Here is a 23,465-nt window from a genome sequence, read left to right on the forward strand (position 1 = left end):
CACAGATAAGAAAGCCTACACAGGCATCCCTGCAATGGAAAATTCCATCCCTTGACACAGGCGCAGTAAGGGTAACAAAGCAATATGGAGTAACTCAAGCTAAGGGCCCACATGCACATTAGGAGTACTGGGTGGAGCTACCAGAAATTCACAACTTATGCAAATGAGACACCCAGCCCTCATCAGTTCCTTATAAAAGCCTTTTCATTCAACTGTAAAAATGGCAACCCTCTTTGGAGCCACCTCTCCACAGCAGAGAGCTTTCTTCTTTTGTTTATTAAACTTTCGCTACAACCTTACTCTTGGTGTCTGCACTCCTTAATTTTCTTTGTTGTGAGACAAAGAACTTTGAGTGATACCTCAAGCAGTGAAGGACTGCTACATTGTGGTGCATTGGCAAGAGTGTAACAGGCTGCACTGTTGTTGCTAGAAGTAAATCCATATGGGTCTGCAGCAACCTCAGTTCTTGCATCCTCAGAAGAAAGAATTCAACTGAGGGGCATAAGGCAGAAGAAGAGACAAGTTTTAGAGCAGGAGTGAAACTTTATTAAAAAGCTTTACAGCAGGAATGAAAGGAAGGAAAGTACACTTGTAAGCAGGCAACTTGAGAGATCAAGTGTGCCATTTGACCTTTGACTTGGGATTTTATAAATTGGCATGCTTCCAGGGTCTCACATCCCTTGTCCCCTGATTCTTCCCTTGGGGTGGGCTGTTTGCATGTGCAGTTGCCTGCTAGCACTTGGGAGGTGAGTAAGCATAGTGTGTTTACTGGAGCTGTATGCGTGCTCACTTGAGGCATTCTTCCCTTACCAATGAAATGTCCCTAGAAGATCATATGCCAGTTAAATTCCACTATTTTGCCTCTTAATGTACATGTTTGAGCCCATTCACCCAACCCCTGAGATCTTATTAGGAAGCTGCTGATCACCAGTTTCAGGTTTTTCTATCTACTGGGGACTGCCTTTTCCTGGGGCCAACTACAGCCGATTATTATTTTAGAGAGATAGCTTAACAACTGCCTGACCATCACCTGATGGTCCCCTGACATTTCTGGTGGGTGTCTGGTGGGGGAAGCCCTCTCCTGCTCTGCTCATGTCTGACCAGCTACCTACTGTAACACTGTGGCCCACTTCCTTATAACCAAAAGCGATGTAGTACCAGACACTGACCATTTGCATCCACACTGTTTCTACAGATAGGAACTTCTGATGTTAGAATCATAAGGCTTTTGCCTAAGAATTTGCTTAAGCAGATCCTGAGTTCCAGCAGAACAGCTGACACCAACCACTTTAAAGACCCCCACAGAGGAACCAAATCAGTGTGAGAATATATTTTTTTTACCTCCCTGTCCCATGACTTCACCCTGCACTCTTAGGCCATCAACAATCTCCACACTTTAACCCACTCCAAAACTCTTAAAAGCTCTAACCCCACATTCCCCAGGGAGATGGATTTGAGGCTTCCTCCTGTCTCATCTCCTCATTTAACAGCCTTATGATTGAACATCTTTCTCTGCTGCAACCCTGTATTTTGGCATAGTGACTTGTTGTGTGTACTAGGCAATGAACCTATTATGTTTACAAATGTATACGTTGAAGTCCTAAGTCCCTGTACTTCAGAATGTGACCTTATCTTATGTCACAGACATAAGATTCCAAATATAAGTAGTTAATATGAGGTCATTAGGACAGGCTCTGATCCAATATGACAAGTGTCTTTACATAAAGGTGAAAGTGGGGGGCAGATGCACAGAGGGAGAATGTCATGTGAATATCAAGGTAGAGATCAGGTGATCAAGCTGCAAGTTACAAGCTGAGATCAGGTGATCAGCTACAAGCTGAGGAATATCGAAGATGGCCACAAACCAACAGATGACAGACGCTAGGGAAGAGACATACAGCAGATTCTCCTTCAGTGTCTTCAGAAGGAAACAACCCTGTTGAAACCACCTTTGCAAACTTACAACAGTAAGAGAAATCAGATATAGCTGACCCCATTTTGTCTGTAGCCTCACAGGTTGGCTGGTCACAGATGTTTCTTTACTTGAGAACAAGGCCCCTGAAATGGCACTACAAAGCTATAATCAGAGTCAGTGCACACCATCAAGCTGGCATATATGTGGGAAGAGACACAGAACCTTTAAAACAATTGAATAATTAAGCCCTCCTAGATGGTTTCTAGTCAGTTGCAATTGGCAAACCCAACTCCGTGGAACTCAAAGAGCAAGTTACTGTCTCACACAACCAGGCAGGACAGGGAGGTGACTGAGGAAGACTAGAGCCTGGGCCCCAAGGCCTCCAGGACTTTTTCCACCTCCTCTCAGCTGCCAGCATCATTCTTTTCTACCCACATGACACAGAGCATGGCCCCAGGCCACTGCAACCAGCCTTAGGCACCAAGAGACAAAAATGAGCTTTTTTTTTTTCCATCAGCCCCAGCCAGGAAAATCCTTGGAGAGGCTTCAGCTTGGCCCAGCCAAGTCGCACACCCACCCCTGTGGTCTAGAGAAGGGGTGGAGGCTGCTGGACCAAGCAATCACCGTTGCTACTGCACATCCCAAGAAACCCAAAGTATATCACCTCCTACATGCTCTGGGCACTTTAAATTTCAGGGACCAGTACACGGTCCCCCCTGGAGAGAAGGAGAAAAAATATTTTTCCTCTGCCCATCTCAGGTTCTCTGGATGAGGCCCTATAAATTAGATTCACAAGAGACAGATAAACAAGAGAAAAACGAACAGAAGTTTACTAACATGTGGATCATGTCTCCACAAGGGCACACCCAGTGATGAGCAACCCAAAGGGGTGGTGAAAACTTGGGCTTATATAATATATCATCTTAAGCTAAACAAGGCAAAAAGGAATTGGAACTTTGAGGTCGGGAGGCAAGTGATGAGAAGGTAACCAGCAGAAGTACGGCAAACAAGGGTAAGGTTGGTAGTGCAGATTGAAGTCAGTGCCATCTCCAATGATAACAGTTAAGAGTCCTGCTCTTCCTGGTAGGTGACACCTTTTATATAAAAATCTCCTTTATAAATGTAATTCTTATTTATTTTTATTTTATTTTATTATTTTTTTTTTTTTTGAAAGAAAGAAAGAGAAAGAAAGGGAGAGAGAGAACAGGATTCTTGCTCTATTGCCCGGACTGGAATGCAATCTAAAAATAGGTATTAAAAACCTCTTTTATGCCGATATTTGTGCTTAACAGTGGAGACAGGAAGGAATAAGGGAAGAAAATAACAAATAAGCAGCCAACCAATATTTCATTTAAATCTGTGAAATGCTATGCAAATGCTGAAGAGTGATTTACTTCCAATTATGTGGTCACTTTCAAAATAGGTGTAATGTGAGACAGAAAAATGTATGTTCTGTGGACCTGGGGTGAAGAATTCTATAAATAGTCACTGAGTTTACTTGTTCCAGGTCTGATTCTAATCATAGATGTCCCTGTTAATTTTCTATCTCGTTGATCTGTCGATTATTAACAATGTGGTGTCAAAGTCTCCTGCTATTATTGTGCGGAAGTCCAAGTCTCTTTATAAGTCATTAAGAACTTGTCTTATGTATCTGGGTGCTCCTATATTGGGTGCATATATATTTATGAACATTGACTCCTGTTGCTGCATTGATCCTTTTACCATTATGTAATATCCTTCTTTGTTTCTTTTGGTCTTTGTTACTATTAAAGTCTATTTTGTGAGAGACGAAAGTTACAACTCCTGTTTGTTTGTTTTTTTCTCTCCATCTTATTGGTGAGTCTTCCTCCAATCCTTTATTTGAGTCTTTGTGTGTCCTTGCTTATGAGATGGATCTGGATACAGCGTACCAATGGGTTTTGACTTTTTATTCAATTTGCCTGTCTGTGTCTTTGATTGGGGCATTTAATCCCTTTAAATTTAGGATTAATATTGATATTTGTGAGTTTAATATTGTCGTTTAATGCTACCTGGCTATTTTGCCCATTAGTTGATATAGATTCTTCATTATGGAGATACTATTTACCTTTTGGTAAGTTTTTGGGATGACCGATACTGGTTGTTCCTTTCTGTGTGTAATGCTTCTTTCAGAAGCTCTTATAAAGCAGGCCTGGTGGTGATGAAATCTCTGAGTGCTTGCTTGTTTGTGAAAATTTTTATTTTTCCTTCATTTATGAAGCTTAGTTTGGCTGGATATGAGACTCTGGGTTGAAAATTCTTTTCTTTGAGGATATTGAATATTGACCCCCACTCTCTTCTAGTTTGTAGGGTTTCTGCTGAGAGATCTGCTGTGAGTCTGATAGGCTTCCCTTTATGGGTAACCTGACCTTTCTCTCTAGCTGCCCTTAGAAATTTCTCTTTTATTTCAACCCTGGTGAATCTAATGATTATGTGTCTTGAGGTTGCTCTACTTGAGGAATATCTTTGTGGTGTTCTCTGTATTACCTGGAGTTGAGTATTGTCCTGCCTTACTAGGTTAGGAAACTTTTCCTGAATAATATCCTGAAGAATATTTTCCAGCTTGGATTCATTCTCTTCATGACATTCAGGTACACCTATCAAACATAAATTAGGTCTTTTCACATAGTCCCATATTTCTTGGAGACTTTGCTCATTCCTTTTTACTCTTTCTTCTCTAATCTTGTCTTCTCGTTTCATTTCATTAAGTTGGTCTTCGACCTCTGATATCCTTTCTTCTGCTTGATCAATTTGACTGTTAAAACCTGTGCATATTTCACGGAGTTCTCCTACTGTATTCTTCAGTTCCATTAATTCACTTATATTCCTCTCTAAATTGTCTATTCTCATTAGGATTTCGTCAAACCTTTTTTCAAGGTTCTTAGTTTCTTTACGTTGGGCTAGAACATGTTCTTTTAACTCACAGAAGTTTCTTATCATCCACCTTCTGAAGCCTAATTCTGTTACTGGAACACACTCGTTCTCCATCAGGCCTTGTTCCCCTGTTGATGAGGAACTGTGATCCCCTGTAGATGCAGAGGCATTCTGATTTTGGGTATTCTCAGCCTTTTTATGCTGGTTTCTTCCCGTCATTGTAAATTTATCCACCTGTCATCTTTGTAATTACCGACTTTCAAATTAGGTCTCTGAGTGGACATCCAACTTGTTGATTCCCAGCGCCGAAATCTGAGCAACCCACTGCTCCAGCCAAAACAGCGGTGTTAAGATTCATGGTGCTTTTCTGCCCGGGAATCTCTGGTCTGGCTTCCCTCTTGAGTCCCTTTTTCAATCAGCTGAATGCGCGACTCTGCCTTCCTGGAGCTCCAAATGTCGACCAGAAGGGGACCCAGTCCCATTTACTCTGCACTGAGAACCGCCGCGCGAAGGCACCGGCAAAACCACTGCGCCGGCCACAAGAGTCACGCTGGTGACCCATGGGGCTCCACCACTGGGAATCTCCTGGTCCTTGAGTAACAAATATTCGTCTGAAAGTGTGGCGTCCTCTCGTTCTCTGCACTTTCACCGGGAGCTACAATCCTGAGCTGCTAGTGATCAGCCATCTTGGATCTCTCTCCTTTCATTTATTTATTTTTTATTTTTTTGAGATGGAGTTTTGCTCTTGTTGCCCAGGCTGGAGTGCAATAGTGTGATCTCAGCTCACTGCAACCTCTGCCTCCTGGGTTCAAGCAATTCTCCTGCCTCAGCCTCCCAACTAGCTGGGATTACAGGCATGCGCCACCACACCCAGCTAATTTTGTATTTTTAATAGAGATGGGGTTTTGCCATGTTGGTCAGACTGGTCTTGAACTCCTGACCTTAGGTTATCCGCCAGTCTTGGCCTCCCAAAGTGCTGGGATTACAGATATGAGCCACCGTGCCCAGTCATAATTATTCTTTATACGAAAGAAAAACTTGCACCCCATTCTTTAAAGAGCTTTTTGCTGGGCACAGTGACTCACATCTATAATCCTAACATTTTGAGAGGCCAAGGCGGGTGGATCGCCTGAGGTCTGGAGTTCAAGACCAGCCTGGCCAATATGGCAAAACCCTGTCCCTGCTAAAAGATTAGTCAGGCATGGTGGCAGGCACCTATAATCCCAGCTACTTGGGAAGCTGGGTCAGAAGAGTCACTTGAACCCGGGGGCAGAGGTTGTAATGAGCTGAGATCACACTACTGCACTCCAGCCTGGGTGAAAGGGTGAAACTCCATCTCAAAAAAAAAGAGCTTTTCCTAGGTGTGCTCATTCTCCATGGACTTTAGTGCAAAATAGTCTATCTGCCAAAGATCCAAAGATGCATATGTAGGGGCAGCATATTTTGGCTCTCCACCACCCTTGGACTCATACTTGGGACCACTGATCCTCCCCTGTGGAAGTAACTATGGTCACACTTTTTTCCTTTCCTAGAAATATGTAGGAAATGATTTAGGCCATTTGGACCACCCATGAAAGCCATCTGTGTATGGGAGGAGGGAGATGTCCACACAGGTGCTGATAGCATAGCTCAGAAACACAGAGCACAGAACTTGAGCAAAAGAACCCCTGACTGGAAGCTGCATTCTCTTTCCCTGCCGTGGGCGAGGAGGTGCAGCTTTATCATAACTCTGTAGCCAAATCTAGGAAGTGCCCCCAAACAGCATGTGGTTAAGAAAACATACTCTGAAGCCTAGGTTCAGGTCCCATCTCTGGCCCTTACACACTGTGTGGCCTTGAGCACATTCCTTAACATCGCCGTGTTTCCATTTTCTTATCTGTAAAAGGTAGACTTTTCTCATGTGTTTTTCTAAAAATTATAGGGTTGATTCCACGTAACACCCTTAAACAAGTGCCTCGCACACTGTATAAATGTTTTTGCTGTCTTATTACTGATGCTGTCATTCTAATTTTAAAGAATGTGGACTTTGGAGTAGGACAGCCATTGTTTGTATGGCAGCTCTACCTCTTACTAAATGCAACCTTTGGCAAGTTACTTAATCCATCTGCTGCCTCAGTTTCCCCATCTCTAAAATAGAAGTGATAATAGTTCTTTCCTTGTGGCATTGCTGTGAGAACTGACCTGAGATCCTGCATGTAAGGTGGTAAGTAGTATGGTGCCTGGCACATAGTGAACACTCAGCAAATGTTTGCCATTGTTATCCTGTGTTTAAATATATTCAGCCCTGTCAACATAGGCAATTGTTAACACTTATTATGTGCTCTCAGTGGCTGGGGCTATGTTGGGGAATACAGAGGAAATTACAGCTAGAAGGAACCTAGGAGAACTTGTCCAACTTTGTTATTTGTCGGATTTTGTTTTATTTTATTTTATTTTATCTTTGAGATGGAGTCTCTCTCTGTCTCCCAGGCTGGAGTGCAGTGGCGTGATTGCAGCTGACTGCAAACTTCTGCCTCCAGGATTCAAGCGATTCTCCTGTCTCAGCCTCTGAAGTAGCTGGGACTAGAGGTACACACCACCACAGCTGGCTAATTTTTGTATTTTTTTATTAGAGTCGGGGTTTCACCATGTTGGTCAGGATGGTCTCGAACTCCTGACCTCAGGTGATCTGCCCGCCTCGGCCTCCCAAAGTGCTGGGATTACAGTTGTGAGCCCCAGTGCTCGGTCACTTGTTGGATTTCAACTCTGAGCTCTGAGCATCTACATCTTACATCAGCCGAAAGGGACATGACCTGTCAGCCAGCTCCCAGGAGCAGTATCAGTGGCGGCAACTGAAACACGACAACACTAGTTGAGAGGGTGGTTCATGTTATACCTCAAAAGTGTCTGGATGTGCTGACAGCAAGCAACCAATTACTTGAAAAAAATCTGGGAGGAGGCAGATCAGTTTGTATCTGCATAATGAGGGAACAGCACACTGAAAGAAAACGTCAGATCCACACAGGATTGAAGATGCATCAGCATCAGGCAAGCTGGTCTCAATGCAAAACAGTTTTGCTGGATGAGATTGAGTGGGTGTACTGGTAAGCCAAAGAAGGCTTGTGTTTTTCACTTTCCTGCTTTTTTTACTCCAACTTCTGTTGTTAGTTAGCATATGGCGTCTCAGACGTGTGAATGAACTGTAAATTGCATTTGTGATATCTACAGCTAGAAATGATCTATTTAAAAACTGACACAAAATAGGAAAGAGACCTGGTGTCTTTAAAAGGAATAGCCTTCAAGGTCCTGAAAAACAAGCTCTGACATTCGAGTTCCTTGCCAACCATGGTCCCAAGCCGCTGTTTCACTTTGACACTTGGCAAAAGCCAGAATGAAGCAAGGCAGCAACTCAACTGTCTTCATTCTTCAGTAGTTCCAATAGATGAAATCATCTGTTACTGCGTTCCCCTTTTCTAATTATGGAAATCGGACTTGGGAAATCGAAATCTGTCAGAATTGGCTACTTATCCAAACTTCTCTCTCCTATCTATAAACTTACACAACCAGCTCTTCAATTTTAAAAATTATATTATTTTTTTTTTTGAGACGGAGTTTCGCTCTCGTTACCCAGGCTGGAGTGCAATGGCGCGATCTCGGCTCACCGCAACCTCCGCCTCCTGGGTTCAGGCAATTCTCCTGCCTCAGCTTCCTGAGTAGCTGGGATTACAGGCACGCGCCACCATGCCCAGCTAATTTTTTTTGTATTAGTAGAGACGGGGTTTCACAATGTTGACCAGGATGGTCTCGATCTCTTGACCTCGTGATCCACCCGCCTCGGCCTCCCAAAGTGCTGGGATTACAGGCTTGAGCCACCGCGCCCGGCCAAAAATTATATTATTTTTAAGAGTGTGCAGTGCTGGAGTGGTATAAGAGGGCAAAAGGATAAAATATCCAGAAACAAAAAACCAGAATGGCATATGCTTTCATATGTGACCCTTTTGGCCCTTGTAAAAAGCTTCAAGTTTCCAACAGGTATCCTGACTTTTCAGTCTCACTGGATTTTTTTCTTAATCTGGAAATCATTGCCTTTCATCTTACGAGAGAATGTACTTAAAAACTAGTCTTCATTACCCATTTTGGGGATTGAGGAAACAGAGCCAGTGTGGCTTAGACAATTCCCCTCTCCCCAAAATGGAGGCCGGTGAAGATCACGTGACAGTGGGTGTCTTCAGCCTGACACTTGATATTCCATTCCCAGTGACAGCATCCATGAAACGGAATGGCATAGAGAGCATCAGCACAATCTGAGCCATAATACGAACATAAAGGACAGCATCCCTCTTCATCAGCAGTGTCTAGCCATTCATTCATCCAAGAAACTGCACACCTACCCTTTCCTCAGCACTAGAAGATGATGATGAATCAGACCTGGTTCGTCCGCTGTAGTAAACAGAAGGGCCCATCAGTCTCTCACCTCCTAGGACAGACACTAGGCTCCGAGGGGCTTGATCGTCATTGTCTATGGTGAGCATTTGTCATTCTTTTTTGGCAACTCAGCATCTGAGCCATTCTTAACTATTATGGGCTGCCCCTTTTGAAGTCTTGGTGGGAAGCATGAGCCACTCGCAGTGACAGACTGTTGCTTTTTTAGCTTCCCTTGCAGCTTGAATTAAGACACCGACAAGATGGCTAATAGGAGCATCTGTAATAGAGAGTGACTCGGGAACGGGAGGGTCCACTGGCATCTACCCCAGTGCAGTGGAGGCAGAGGTGATGGTGAACTCCAGAGACAGGCACAGCAAGGTGGTGCAAACAGTGAGTCTTCTTAGGAACGGTTCTGTGATTTGGGAGGTTTCTCCTGGTCACATGGGCTCCAGTCCTAGCTCTCTGGAGCTCCTGGAAATTAAGTTAATGACCTAATATTTTAATACACTTCTTACTGCTTAAATTAGCCAGGCTTGGTGTCAGTGGCTTGTGCTAAGATCTCTGACAGATACGTCCCCTCAGACCTACGTCTACAGCAGATACCTCTCAGCACCCAAGCATAAGAGATAGGAGGCCAGGGGTGGTGGCTCATGCCTGTAATCCCAGCACTTTGGGAGGCCGAGGAGGGCAGATCACCTGAGGTTGGGAGTTTGAGACCAGCCTGACCAACATGAAGATATACCATCTCTACTAAAAATACAAAAATTAGCCGAGTGTAATGGTACATGCCTGTAATCCCAGCTACTCAGGAGTCTGAGGCAGGAGAATTGCTTGAACCTAGGAGGTGGAGGTTGCGGTGAGCCAAGATCACACCGTTGCACTCCAGCCTGGGCAACAAGAGTGAAACTCCACCTAAAAAGAGACAGAGAGAGAGAGAGAGAGAGAGAGGAGTGGGAGTGTGGGTGGCAGAGAAAGTTGGGCAGAACGATGCAGAAAGCAAACCTTTATCTTTCTGCAAAATGTGTCAGAAGCTTACTCTACAAAATGGAAAGCTCTATTTGGCCTCAGACTTTCCATGTGATAATGCAGACATATGGCATTGGCCATAATACAAACATCATCCTTCGAGTTGCATATATTTAAATTAATCAAGCTGCAATTTGTAATTCCTGTTGATCCAGTAATCCTGTTTCTAGGAAGCCACTCCAAATAAATGAGCTATTGTTTTCCTTTGAGAATACTTGTATTAGTCAAGGTTCTCCAGAGAAACAAAACCAATAGGATATATAGAGATATGTAGAAAGAGATTTATTGTGAGGAATTACCTCATTCAATGATGGGAGCTTATAAATTCCATGATCTGTCATCTGCAAGCTGGAGGCTTGGGAAAGCTGGTGGTATGGTTCCTATCTCCTATCCAAGCCCAAAGGTCTAAGAATCAAGGAAGCTGATGGGTTAAGTCCTAATCTGGGTTTGAAGACTGGAGAAACAGGAGCACTGATGTCCCAGGACAGGAGAATATGGATGTCCCAGCTCAAGAAGAGAGAGAGCAAATGTGTTCCTTCTCTGCCTTTTGTGCTATTTGTATCCTCAACATGTTGACTGGTGCCCACTCACATTGGTAAGGACAGATCTTCTTTACTCGGTCTACTGAGTCAAACACTAATCTTTTCTAGAAATGTCCTCACAGACACACCCAGAAATAATGCTCACCAGCTACCTGAGCATCCTTTAGTTCAGTCAAGCTGACACTAAAAATTAACTCTCAAGCTGGGCACAGTGGCTCACACCTATAATCCCAACACTCTGGGAGGCCAAGGCAGGAAGATTGCTTGAGTCCAGAAGTTCAAAACCAGCCTCGGTAATATAGTGAGACCTTGTCACTACCAAAAATATATATATATATTTTAATTGACTCTCATAATGTTCATCACAGTATCATTAACAAAAATCATAAATCGGAAACAGCATAAATATGCATAATTGAAACACAGCAAAACTGATAAAAATAATATTTTATTTTTTATTAATTAATTTAGAAATGGGATCTTGCTGTGTTGTTGCCCAGGCTGGAGTGCAGTGGTGGGATCACAGCTTACTGCTGGTCTCAAGTGATCCTCTCACTTCAGCCTCCCAGGTAGCAGGGATTATAGGCACAAGTCACTGTGCCTGGGGGAAAATAATGTTTTAAAGAGAAAAAATAATGTTTTTAAAAAGCACGTAATGTCTTGAGGAGGATACAAAACTTTATACAAAGTAGTAGGATCCAAATTTTAGGTAAAACTTCTGCTTTAAATGAATGATATCTGTTTATAAAAGCAATGGACCACAGTTTTGACAGCTGTTATCTCCACATTGTGAGATTACAAGTAATTTTTAACTTTTTAAAGGCTAAAAAATAACTAGATCTTTAAACTTTGCAAATTTATTTTATTTTATTCCTGATAATTTGCCATTTTTAATGTAACAATTATGCATTAGTCAATTTTTATGTATTTTCTATTAGTATATTTGTATTTTGGTATTTTTTTTTGCTTTAAGGAAAAGAATATCAAAATACAAATACACTAATAGAAAATATATAAAAACTGCCAGGTACAGTGGCTCATGCCTGTAATCCTAGCACTTTGAGAGACCAAGGTGGGTGGATTGCTTGAGCCCAGGAGTTCAAGACCAGCCTGGGCAACATGGCGAAACCCTATCTCTACTAAAAATACAAAAACTGAGGTGGGAGGATCACCTGGGCCTGGAAAGGTTGAGGCCCGCAAGGAGTCATGATTGCGCCACTGCACTCCAGCCTGGATGACAGAGTGAGCCTCCCGTCTCAAGAAACAAACAAAGAAGAAAACATACAAAAATAAATTTAAAATATATAAATATATGTGGAGTTCTGATTTTTCCCTAATTCAGTCTACTGCCCCACCAGTATTTGTAAGTTAGTGAAGTTCTGCCCATATTTGCAATAGAATGTCAAGACAATAATGCTAGTAAAAGAGAAAGCTCCACTATATTCTATTAACAACAGGCATATATTGTAGACTTTTCTCCCACACTTTCTAAAATGCAATGACAGGACTCTGGCCTTTGAGAAGCTTGCAGGTCATATTATGGATTTTTTAAAATGCACTTTAAAGCAGAGAATGACAAGATAAAATAATGCCAAGTGACAGATTAGTGGTCTATACTTAAAAAGCTACAGGAATTTAAGAAAGCTAAATTTAAGAAAAGGTTGCTCACCTCAACTGGATAGTCAGACAGTTATCTTGAAGATGATAAGACTTACTGTAAGCAAGTGGTTCTCACTTTTTGGTCTCAGAATTTTTTCATACTCAGGAATTATTGAAGATTCCGAAGAACTTTTGTTTATGTGGGCTTGTATATAGATGTTTACCCAATTAGAAACTAAAACACCCAGCACTTTGGGAGGCCAAGGCGGGCGGATCACAAGGTCAGGCATTCAAGACCCAGCCTGACCAACATGGCAAAACCCCATATCTACTAAAAATACAAAAATTATTTGGGTGTGATGGCACTCACCTGTAATCCCATCTACTCAAGAGGCTGAGGCAGGAGAACTGCTTCAACCTGGAGAGAGAGGTTGCAGTGAGCCCAGATAATGCCATTGCACTCCAGCCTAGGTGATAGAGCGAAACTGAATCTCAAAAAAACAAAAAAGTAAGAATCTAAAACAGAGCTTTTAGCTATTTATCAAATCATTTAAAAATAATAAACCTAATTACATGCTAACATATATTTTTAATAAATGTAACTATATTTTCTAAAACAAAAGAAAAATTAGTAAGTAGAATGGTATTGTTTTACATTTTGCAAATCTCTTTAATGACTGGTTTAATAAAAGACAGCTTGATTCTCATATCTGCTTCTGTACTCAAGCTATTGTAACATATTATTTGCTCAAATTGAAGCATATGAATAAAGTCTAGCCTCATACAGATATATACCTAGCAAAAGGAGATGTAGCAAGCCTTTTTCAGATAATTGTGGGTATTTTTCTCTTCTTTTCTTTTTTGTTTTAATTAATTTATAGAGGTCTTTCCATCTTGCCTAGACTAGTCTTGAACTCCTGGGCTCAAACAATCCTCCCACCTTATCCTCCCAAAGTACTAGGATTACAGGCACGAGCCACCAAATCCGGCCAATCTTTTTCTCTGACAAGACACCTGTTTTGGTCAATCCAGGCTGCTATAACGAAACATCATAAACTCAGTAGCTTATCAACGATCAAAATGTATTTTTTACAGTCTGGAGGCTGGGAAAGCCAAGATCAAGGCACTGATATATTTGGAGTCAGGTGAAGGCCTGCTTCCTGGCTCACAGATGGTGCCTTCTCTGTGTCCTCATATGGCAGAAGGAGACAAGGCCTGTCTCTGGGACCTCCTCTACAAGGGGTCAGTCCCATTTATGAGGACTCTTCTTCCATGATCCAGTCACCTCCCAAAGGCCCTCACCTCCTAATATCCTCGCACTGGTGATTTGGTTTCAAAACATGAATTTCAGGAAACACAAACACCCGAACCACGGCAACATCAAAGCTTAATTAGTAATTCTTAAAGATAAGTGGCAATGTGAAACCTGAAACCACATCAATGAACGTTTATCCTCTGTTATAATAAAACCCATTGCTCTACTTGGACTTTGAGTGGCTCTTTTACCCATACAGAATTTTGTAAAATGATGCACTGGTCATTTAGAAAATTTTGGTCTTCAAAATGTTGGCACATTTTATTAATCAATATTTTAAAAATCACATTTGTTAATATTACCACGGAGTTCATCCAAAAAGACTTCAATTATTTGGAAGCTGTCAAGCTCACAGTAGTGGATACAAGTTTCCCGAAATTCTAATTTTTGCTGGAAAGCCCCGATTTTATTTTTGGCAACAAATACTGACAGCTGTTTTTCCTGAAGTAACAGACTTAGTTCATTTTTGAAAAAAGTATTAGCCAAGTACACAAATCTGTATAACTATTGTTTGTCCATCAGTTGTTCTTTCAGATAAAAATGCTGCTCTATGAACAAAGAAAGCAGTTCAGCTCACAGTTCAATGGCACAAATGCTGTTCCTCTAGACAACCAGTGAAGATCAGTATGCAACCAAAGTGCTCTATGCATGTCTCCCATTTCATCACACACGATATTTAAAAAGATGTATGCCTAAAGGTCAAGATTTAATACAGTTACTGATTTTTTATTTAATTAACAGCATTCGTATGTGACAGTGGCTTTGTTTTTTCTATGAGTGAGTGGTGGTGGTTGTTTGACTTTTACCCACCATTGCATTTGCACCATCAGTGCAAATATTAACACAGTGAAAAAGGCAGACAGCATCTTAGTATTATTAGGAAAATAATTCTGACCTCATGATACCGTGAAAGAGTCTCGGGGTCCCCCAGGGATCAATAGACCTACTTTGAGAACCACTGCTCTAAACCTTGAAACCTTCGAGGAAGGGGAAGACTTTGACAGACATCCGGAAATGAATGCCCATGGCACATCGGTCAGTTAGCAGAGGGAGCAGGACAAAGGCTGGAAAGGCAAGTAGATGCTAAACCATGGACAGCCTTACATACCAGGGAACAGAGCCTGGATGTTGTCCTTAGAGGGTATTTTTGGTTGTTTGTTTGTTTATTTGTTTTGAGATGGAGTCTTGCTGTGTTGCCCAGGCTGGAGGGCAGTGGTATGATCTCAGCTCACTGCAACCTCCACCTCTCGGGTTCAAGAGATTCTCCTACCCCAGTCTCCCAAGTAGCTGGGACTACAGGTGTGCACCACAATGCCCGGCTAGTTTTTGTATCATTTGTAGAGATGGGGTTTCACCACATTAGCCAGGCTGGTCTTGAACTCCTGACCACAAGTAATCTGGCTGCCTTGCCCTCCCAAAGTGCTGGGATTGCAGGCATGAGCTACCATGCCTGGCCTATCCTTGGACATTTTAGTAGCCATAGTTATCATTTGTTTATCACCAACTATGTGCCTGGCATTTTGCACATAGCAATTTGCACTTCACATTAATCCTGTGAGGCAAGTATTATCACCTCCATCTGATGGAAGAGGAAGCTGAGAATTAGAGTAGTTAAGTAACTTGCCTTAACTTTCAAAGCTAGCAACAGTAGAGAAGCCCAGGTAGGCGAGGCTGCAAAGCTTGGACGACTTCCTCCATTCTGAACTTCCTCCAAAGCCAATGTTTTTTAACCCTGCTGAGTAGGATCCTGGAATGTGTATGCTCCTAAAACATTTAGTCTGACATCAAACACTCTGACTATAAATCTTGTGTATTTACTCTGGGTTCCCTAAGGGCAAGGGTCAGGTTTATTTATATGCCCAGCACACTGTGGTCACTTAATAAATCTTTAACCACAGAGGTAGTGATTTTTATGGAGCCCAACTCCTCCTAGATTCCTTTCAGCTTTCTGTGGGTTTAAAATGTGCACACCTGAGTAGGAAGTTTTTTTTTTTCCCAAGAGGAGCACGGACACCCATATTTTCTGAACGTGACTGTGTTTTTCAGTGACCACACAGCTGCCTCGCCACAATCATTCCCACATAATTGTAAGGTAAGCAAATCTTGTCTTCTTCACCTTCCCACTTCCCCCTTCTTGGAGTCACTGAATCTTTCTCTGGAAGGAAATTGGACTTTGGAACAGGCTGACCTGAATTCAGATCCCAGCTCCACCACTGACAAACTCTGTAACCACTAGCAACAAATGTGACCTCAGCCTCTGGTTCCCTATCAAAAACATGGTGGTCATAGCATTTTCTTCAGGAAGTTGTTGAAAAGATTAAATAAAACTGTGTTAATAAACCAAAGCCCATTACCTTTCTTTCCTCCACAATTCTCATCCCATCACCCAAACTATTTGTCAATCCAGTGTTATCTATCTATGCTCATACCATGCGTCAGCATGCTTACCTTGCCATTACTTTAGAAATTATCTAATAAACTAATAAAAACAACACATCCAAAGCGCTGTTGATAAAGCTTGTGTTTTACCCCAGTAGGAACTCTAAAATGTGCTTCTAATTACAAAAGGTTTTAATGCCCTGGTCAAATAATTCTGAGAAACACTGAAAACCTCTATGGATGGCCCAGGTTAGCCTGCTAGTGACTCTGAGAAGTCCCAGAGAAAAGAAAATCTGTTTAACTTCATAGAACAGCTAAGTAAATGTATGTGCACCGTTGAAGACTTTTTCCTGATACAGTGATTCCCCTCTAACCCTTGGTTTCCCTTTCAGTTACTGGCAGTCAACCTCCATCAAAAAATAAGTAAGCACTGTGCAATAAGACATTTAGAGAGAGACTGCATTCATATATATTGTTATAATTGCTCTATTTCAATATGATTGTTATTCATCTCTTTCTGTGCCTAGTTCATAAACTTTATCATAGATATGTATATATAAGAACAGCATAGCGTACATAGGGTTCGGTACTATCTGAGGTTTCAGGCATTCACTGGGGGTCTCGAAATGTATCTGCTGCAGATAAGCAGGGACTACTGTAATCATCCCCCATCCTCAAGAAAAGTCTCCCCCAATACCATTTTAAGAAGCACTATCTTACTCCCAAATCTGTGATTCCCAAGTGACGACATCTTAGGCGTGGGGCAGTTGCCATGTAGACTAAGACACCTTGGCTCCCTTCTTGGGGAGTCCGTTGGCTCTGGATCTAAAAGCAACACCCTAAAAGCTGGCACAGGCTGGAAATGACATTGGTTTGATTTAAGGAGAATTCAAATCTAAAACCTCAACATTTAAAGTACTTTTCAGTTTGCAAATCATTTAAAAATACATCATCTCATTCAAATATGTTAATTCAGTTTTTCCCTAGAGAGCCCTTAGATAGCAGTCAAGATACAGCTATCTCCTTCTGTGGGTTATGACATTAGGGCTCAGAGAGATGAAATGATTCCCCACATCCCTCAGTCAGGAAGTCACAGAGCTGAGACTAAATTCAGACTTCTGGCTTGACTCATGGGCTAATTCTAAAGAGGCCAGAACAGAAAACAAAACACAACAACAAAAAACCAGAAGAGGGGAAGTTGAGGGAAAGGAGCAGCAATGCTGTGTGTCTTCCAGTCTAGTCATGAGCTCCATGTCCACATGTCTGTCTACCTCACTGACTTTTTCACCACCACCAAGGCTCTTCTTCTAAGAAACCAGTAGCTCCAGAAGGCAAAAACAGCACTCAAAAACTGCCAAGTTCCTGCTCCAGCTGAGGCCCCAAGCAGCCCCGAGGACATTGGAGGAAGAAGGGCTCCTCTGTACCCATCACAGCTGCAGGTGCAGGTGGAGCCCTGGAGGTGAGAAATCAGTTCTAATTGACAGTGAGCTCCAAACCTTCCCAAATCCCGGCTCCCTCCCTTCCTTTATAGCATTTTCCCTGGCGCCCATTACCATTGGCCAGTGGACACCAAAAACCATTGCCCTGTCAGCCAGAACCCTGTGAGTCCAATACTCAAGACCTAGTTTCTCTAATTCAAATGTTAAGTGTCTTCTTCTGGATCATCAGCCCTCATCCTAAAAGCCAAGAGAGGAAGAAGAGAAGAAGGAAAGGAGAGAAGATGGGAAAAGAGAAGTAGTGATTATCTGTGGGTGGGTCTCATTTTTTTCCTTTGGTCTCAAGGGTATTTTCAGGATTTTGTGAACTCTTCGTGCTTACCGCTCACGGCCATCTTCTTCCAATGCTTTATGTAAACAGGGCTCTGCCGTTACTTGTCATCAATCTTAAGTTGCCCTCCCTGCTTTAGCAGTCTCTAGGTCACTCTCACCTGTTAGAATAAACTGTGATTGATGTAATGAAGAGAAGAATGCATTACAAACATGGAAATTCTGCCTTGTGCTCTCTCTGAAAATAAAAGAGTCCTGGTTCTAGGCTCTGCTGGGCTTGGGTGCTCACCCAGAAACTTCCAGTTCCTGAGAGAAGAGATTTCCCAATGAATTTCATCTTATTTTTTGTGTTAACAACTGCATACATTTTTGTTCTGGTTCTTGTGGCAAAAACCCTTTAGGTTTCTTTCCACAGCAGTCAGGGTTAGGACAGTTAGAGAAGATATAGAAACATTATTAGCATGGCTGAAGCTCACATTTTCGGGAAGCAGGGAGTGAGTCTTTGTATGAAATAACAAGGCAGTTTCCTAGATGGTAATTAGTAAAATGTATTCTCACCAGGGAGATAAGTCAGATGTCTACATTAATCAAAATATATCTAAACTTAGGAATGAGGAAAAATGATTCGTTGTTCATTTTCCCACTGCAATTTTTAAAAAATCCACTGTACCAAATTTCCGTTCCCTTTCTACATTCTAACATACCTATTTCACACATGGAAAAAATTTGCTACGAAATCAAAGAAACATACCATTTTTATTTATTTGTGAGCTCAGTGTCTCCTAAGGAATATGACTGAAGAGCCGAAGAGTCATTTGTCTTTGTTTTTGTTTTTCCCTCAACTTTGTAAGAATTTTTATAAGGAATTATATAATTTTGCTAGGGCTGCCATAACAAAGTATCACAGACTGGTTGGCTGAAGTTATAGAAATTCATTGTTTCACAATTCTGGAAGCCTAAGAGCAAAGAGTCAGCAGGGCTGGGTTTTTCTGAGGCCTCTCCTGGGCTCACACATGGCCATCTTTTGCCTGTGTCTTCAGATGGCCTTCCTTGGGAGCATGTCTGTGCTGTGTCCCAACTTCCTTTTTTTTTTTTTTTGAGATAGAGTCTTGCTCTGTTGCCAGGCTGGCGTGATCTCAGCTCACCGCAACCTCTGCCTCCCAGGTTCAAGTGAGTCTCCTGCCTCAGCCTCCTGAGTAGCTGGGATTACAGGCACCTGCCACCATGCCTGGCTAATTTTTGCATTTTTAGTAGAAATAGTGTTTTGCCATGTTGACCAGGCTGGTCTCAAACTCCACCCACCTCGGCCTCCCAAAGCGCCAACTTCTTCTTATAAAGACACCAGGCATATCCATTCTATCAACCTCATTTTAACTTAATTACTTCTATAAAGACCCAGCCTCCAAATACAGTCACTTTCTGAGGTCCTGGGGGTTAGGACTTCAACATATGCATTTAGGGGGCATACATAATAGGAATCATTGATCATAGGAGGCCTCGTGGGTGACAGCAAAATGGAATAAGTTAAGTTAGGAATGGCAGAAGTTACTAGATGAAGAATCAGAACACTTTTGGCCTCAGCATGTTATTTGCCGGTTATGGGACCTTGGGCGACTTTCTCACCTTCTCTGGGTATCTGATCTGCAAGGTCAAATGAAGAAAGAGAAAATGAACTAGATAATTCCTGAGGCATTAGGCAAATCTATCCATTTGTCTCAGATAGACAGTAATGCAAGGAGAGGCAGAAGCAATAACATACCACACTGAGTTTTTGGCAACCTGAGAAAGAAGTTTGCTTTCCAAAAGTACCATGAGGAACTGTTCTGTGTTTCTTCCGAATGAGCACCCAAAGAAAGTCAGTGCAACGTTTTATAAACACGCCCCATTGCAGTCAGCAAAGTCTGTAAATCTGATTTTGCACACCCTAGGGTATCTCAAGAATGACAAGGAGCATAAAACACTTTGCAGACTTTTTGTAAGAAAATGGATTTTTCTTCATCTTTAATTTTATTTTTTATTTACTTTAAAAAATAAAAAAAATTGTGTGGAAAATCTGAGCATTTTTAAAAATCATACTTTTTAAGTTTTATTTTATATTTACTGACACATTTTGACATGTACTAATTGTGCCTATTGATGGAGTATGATGTGATGTTTTGATATATATATATATTGTACCAAGATCAAGTGAAGGTATTTAGCATATCCATCATCTCAAACAGTTCTTGGTGGTGGGAACATTCAAAAATCCTCTCTTCTAGCAGTTTTGAAATATACAATACAATATAGTTAACTATAGTCATGTTACTGTGTGATAGAACATCGGAACTCACTTTCTCCCATCTAACTGTAACTTTGCGCCCTCTTTGCCTTTAATTTAAAATAAAAAATAGTAAGTATGGAATGGTAAAACTGAATGGCGAATGGCATCTTGAAGAGAATTTCTTTGAATTCAAGTACAGGTCTTGAAGGACTGTGTGAGAGAGAGAGATCTGTGGAGTGAGGAAGTGAGTGCAGCTCCCAGAGGGGCCTCCCCGTCTACACCCTGGACACCCCCTGCAGTATTTACTGCTTAAAAGCTACCAAGTGCTTTGGGATTCCCAGAGAGCCTTTACCTACCTGTCTCCATTGGCCTCCACATCAACCCCCAAGGCAGGCTTTAGTACTTAACATCGCGATACAGACCAGGAAACAGAACCCAGGCCCTGTGTTTCCACTACAACCTCACCATCCTTCAAGACATGATCCCAGCGTATAAACACTGTGTGTGAGTCAAGATCTGACAGTCTGTGGAGGTGATATGGGACTTCCATGCTTCTGGTCACCGAGGCTTTCCCTGAGACTGCTTCCAACCACCCACAGCTTGGACTCCTGATCAGCTGTATGCTAGCAATGCTCCATGTTCCAGACCTGGCCCTCTTCTTTGCCTCCCTGACCAACGTTTGCTGAAAAATTGTGCTGTGCCAGGCAGTGTGCTGGCACTGTGGATAGGAAGGGTAGACCCAGATGCAATTGTTTCAAGGAGCCCACAATGGTGGGAGGGACAAATCAGAAGATGAAATCTTCACTCAGTCTTGTGAGGGCTGCCTGGCTTAGCTACCCGGAGCTGTGGGAGCACAGAGAAGGCTCATACACACCGAGGAATCAGAGGCTGGGGAGTGCTGCAGTGGGAGGCATCCTGCAGGAGCTGGCACTTGAAGGAGGTGGGACATGAAGGCCCACTGAGACAGGTGAACAAGGGGTACAGGATTTTAGGTAGGAAATAGCAGGTCATTTGGTGTGGCTGTGGATTGGTCTGGGAGAAGATAAAGTATAAGGCTAAAGGTAAAGCCCCAAGTTCTACGCTAAGGAATTTAAACTTAACTGAAAAGGTCATGGAGTCAAATCCAACTACCCTGGTGTGTTCATACTAGTGACATGGCCTTAGACGGGTTGACTAACCTCACCAAGCATCAATTTTCTCATTGTGAAGTGAGAATTAGATATCTATCTCATAGAGGAGTTGTGTAGGTTGAATGAGATCATCTATGTAAAATCTATAATAGCAACTGACACAAGAACAGAAAACCAAACACCACATGTTCTCACTCATAAGTGGGTGTTGAACAATGAGAACACGTGAACACAAGGAGGGGAACCTCACACGCCGGGGCCTTGCGGGGGATGGGCGGCTAGGGGAGGGATAGCAGTGGAGTGGGAGACTAGGGGAGGGATAGCATTAGGAGAAATACCTAATGTAGATGACAGGGTGATGGATGCAGCAAACCACCATGGCACGTGTATACCTGTGTAACAAACCTGCACGTTTCTGCACATGTATCCCAGAACTTAAAGTATAATAATAATAAAAAGAAAACAACAGCAATTCAAGCAAAAAGATCAAAAACTAATTGCCTGGTGGTTGTCAGTCTTCAGGAGGATGCTGAAAATACTACAAAATTCAAGAATGCTGAAACAGAAGCAGTTGTTCAGGTTGATTTCAAATTACACTAATAAGCTAAATAAAGGAAAAATCATCTCTCACCCTCAGAAAAATCTATAATAGCACACAAGGTCTTAAGAAATACCATCCATTATTGATAACATCATAATCAATATTATTGCGATTATTTTAAATGTGGCATGGCAAGGTCTGTGTTTCAGAAAATTTGCTGATTGCTCTCCGACTGTCTTGCCAGATCCCTTTTCTTTCTCTGCTCCACTCTGTCTGGGAAGCTGACCCCCAAAGACTGCACTCCCAGACTCACTGCTGGCTTTTTGTTCATTGAACCCATTAGATACACAAGTAGAAGTTTTCAGATTGAGAGAAAGAGAGGTCCACGGATATTTCTTCCCCACCCTCCTCCACCCTATCCTCAACCCCACTTTACCTGCTTTAGGGCTCTACTCTGGTCATCGTTGTGACTCTCCCCAGCAAGCAGATGGGCTCCCCAGCAAGCAGAGCACAAGGCAGGGACTTGGGCTCCAGAGATTTATTTGGAAGGTGATTCCAAGAATGGAGGAGTAGGGAGGGTCAGACAGGAGGCAAGGAAATCAAATATGAGGAACCTACTGGAATTTGCCTCTGGGGGACCTCTGAGAAATGCACAGAACACCCCTGGGATTTCTGTGGAAAGGACGGGAGGCTGCAGGTTGATTTGCAGGCTTCTGTGCCCCACCCACTGTTTGCTGGGTGCTGCAGAGGCTTTGCGGCTTCCAGGTTTTCCAGCTGCACTTTCAAGCAAGCCAAGCAGGTGCGGCTTTAGAGAAGGCCTTGGAAATAAATCAGAAGGACACTTGCCTTTCCTTCAGCAGAAAGCTGTCAGGGTGAGACGGCAATTGCAGCTGAAGTCAGTAGGAGGCTGAGGGGATGTGACAGGGACTCAGAAGTGTTCACTGTAGATGCCAAACACCATTCCTGCTGGGCCACTGTCTCTACAGCTTCAGGGCCTCCCCTCGTCACTTTTTTTTCTTTTGGCCTAGAAGATGTTTTCCTCCCATGCTAGTCTCGGTGCCCACAGTCCTTGTTAGAGCCTTGACCCTGACTCTACTTCTGTAAACAATTCCTTCCTTCCTTAAAGTCTCTTCCACTAACCAACTGAACGGAATTCTGCTCCCTGTCAGGACCCTGGAAGATATAGACCAAGGATCTGGCTGCAAAACGGAGGTTGCTGGGGTGTGAGATGGTGTATTAGTCAGGGTTCTCTAGAGGGACAGAACTAACGGAATAGATATATACACAAAGGGGAATTTATTAAGTATTAATTCACATGATCACAAGGTCCTACAATAGGCTGTCTGCAGGCCTAGGAGCAAGGAGAGCCAGTCTGATTTCCAAAACCGAAGAACTTGAAGTTCGACGTTCGAGGGCAGGAAGCATCCCTCACAGGAGAAAGAAGTAGGCTGGGAGGCTAGGCCAGTCTCTCTTTTCACATTTTTCTGCCTGCTTATATTCTAGCCACACTGGCAGCTGATTAGATTGTACCCACCAGATTAAGGGTGGGTCTGCCCTTCCCAGCCCACTGGCTCAAATGTTAATCATTGGCAGCACCCTCACAGATACACCCGGGACCAATACTCTGTATCCTTCAATCCAATCAAGTTGACAGTATTAACCATCACAGATGGCAACCAGTAGGAGCTGTGAG

The 23,465-nt window shown here is 42.6% G+C and overlaps 1 long non-coding RNA gene across 1 annotated transcript in view; it reads right to left on the reverse strand.

The window, feature by feature from the left end:
• Window positions 1–22,740, reverse strand: part of LOC105722470 (uncharacterized) — a 41,705-nt gene extending 18,965 nt beyond the window's left edge. The window contains exon 1 of the long non-coding RNA XR_010342574.1: window positions 22,209–22,740. This is a non-coding gene — a long non-coding RNA (uncharacterized LOC105722470). The remainder of the gene's footprint in view (window positions 1–22,208) is intronic.
• Between the last annotated feature and the right edge of the window lie 725 nt (window positions 22,741–23,465).

This window comes from Aotus nancymaae, unplaced genomic scaffold, assembly GCF_030222135.1.
Source record: "Aotus nancymaae isolate 86718 unplaced genomic scaffold, 86718_ANA_hifiasm-v0.15.2.pri h1tg000014l, whole genome shotgun sequence".
Classification (NCBI taxonomy): Eukaryota; Metazoa; Chordata; class Mammalia; order Primates; family Aotidae; genus Aotus; species Aotus nancymaae.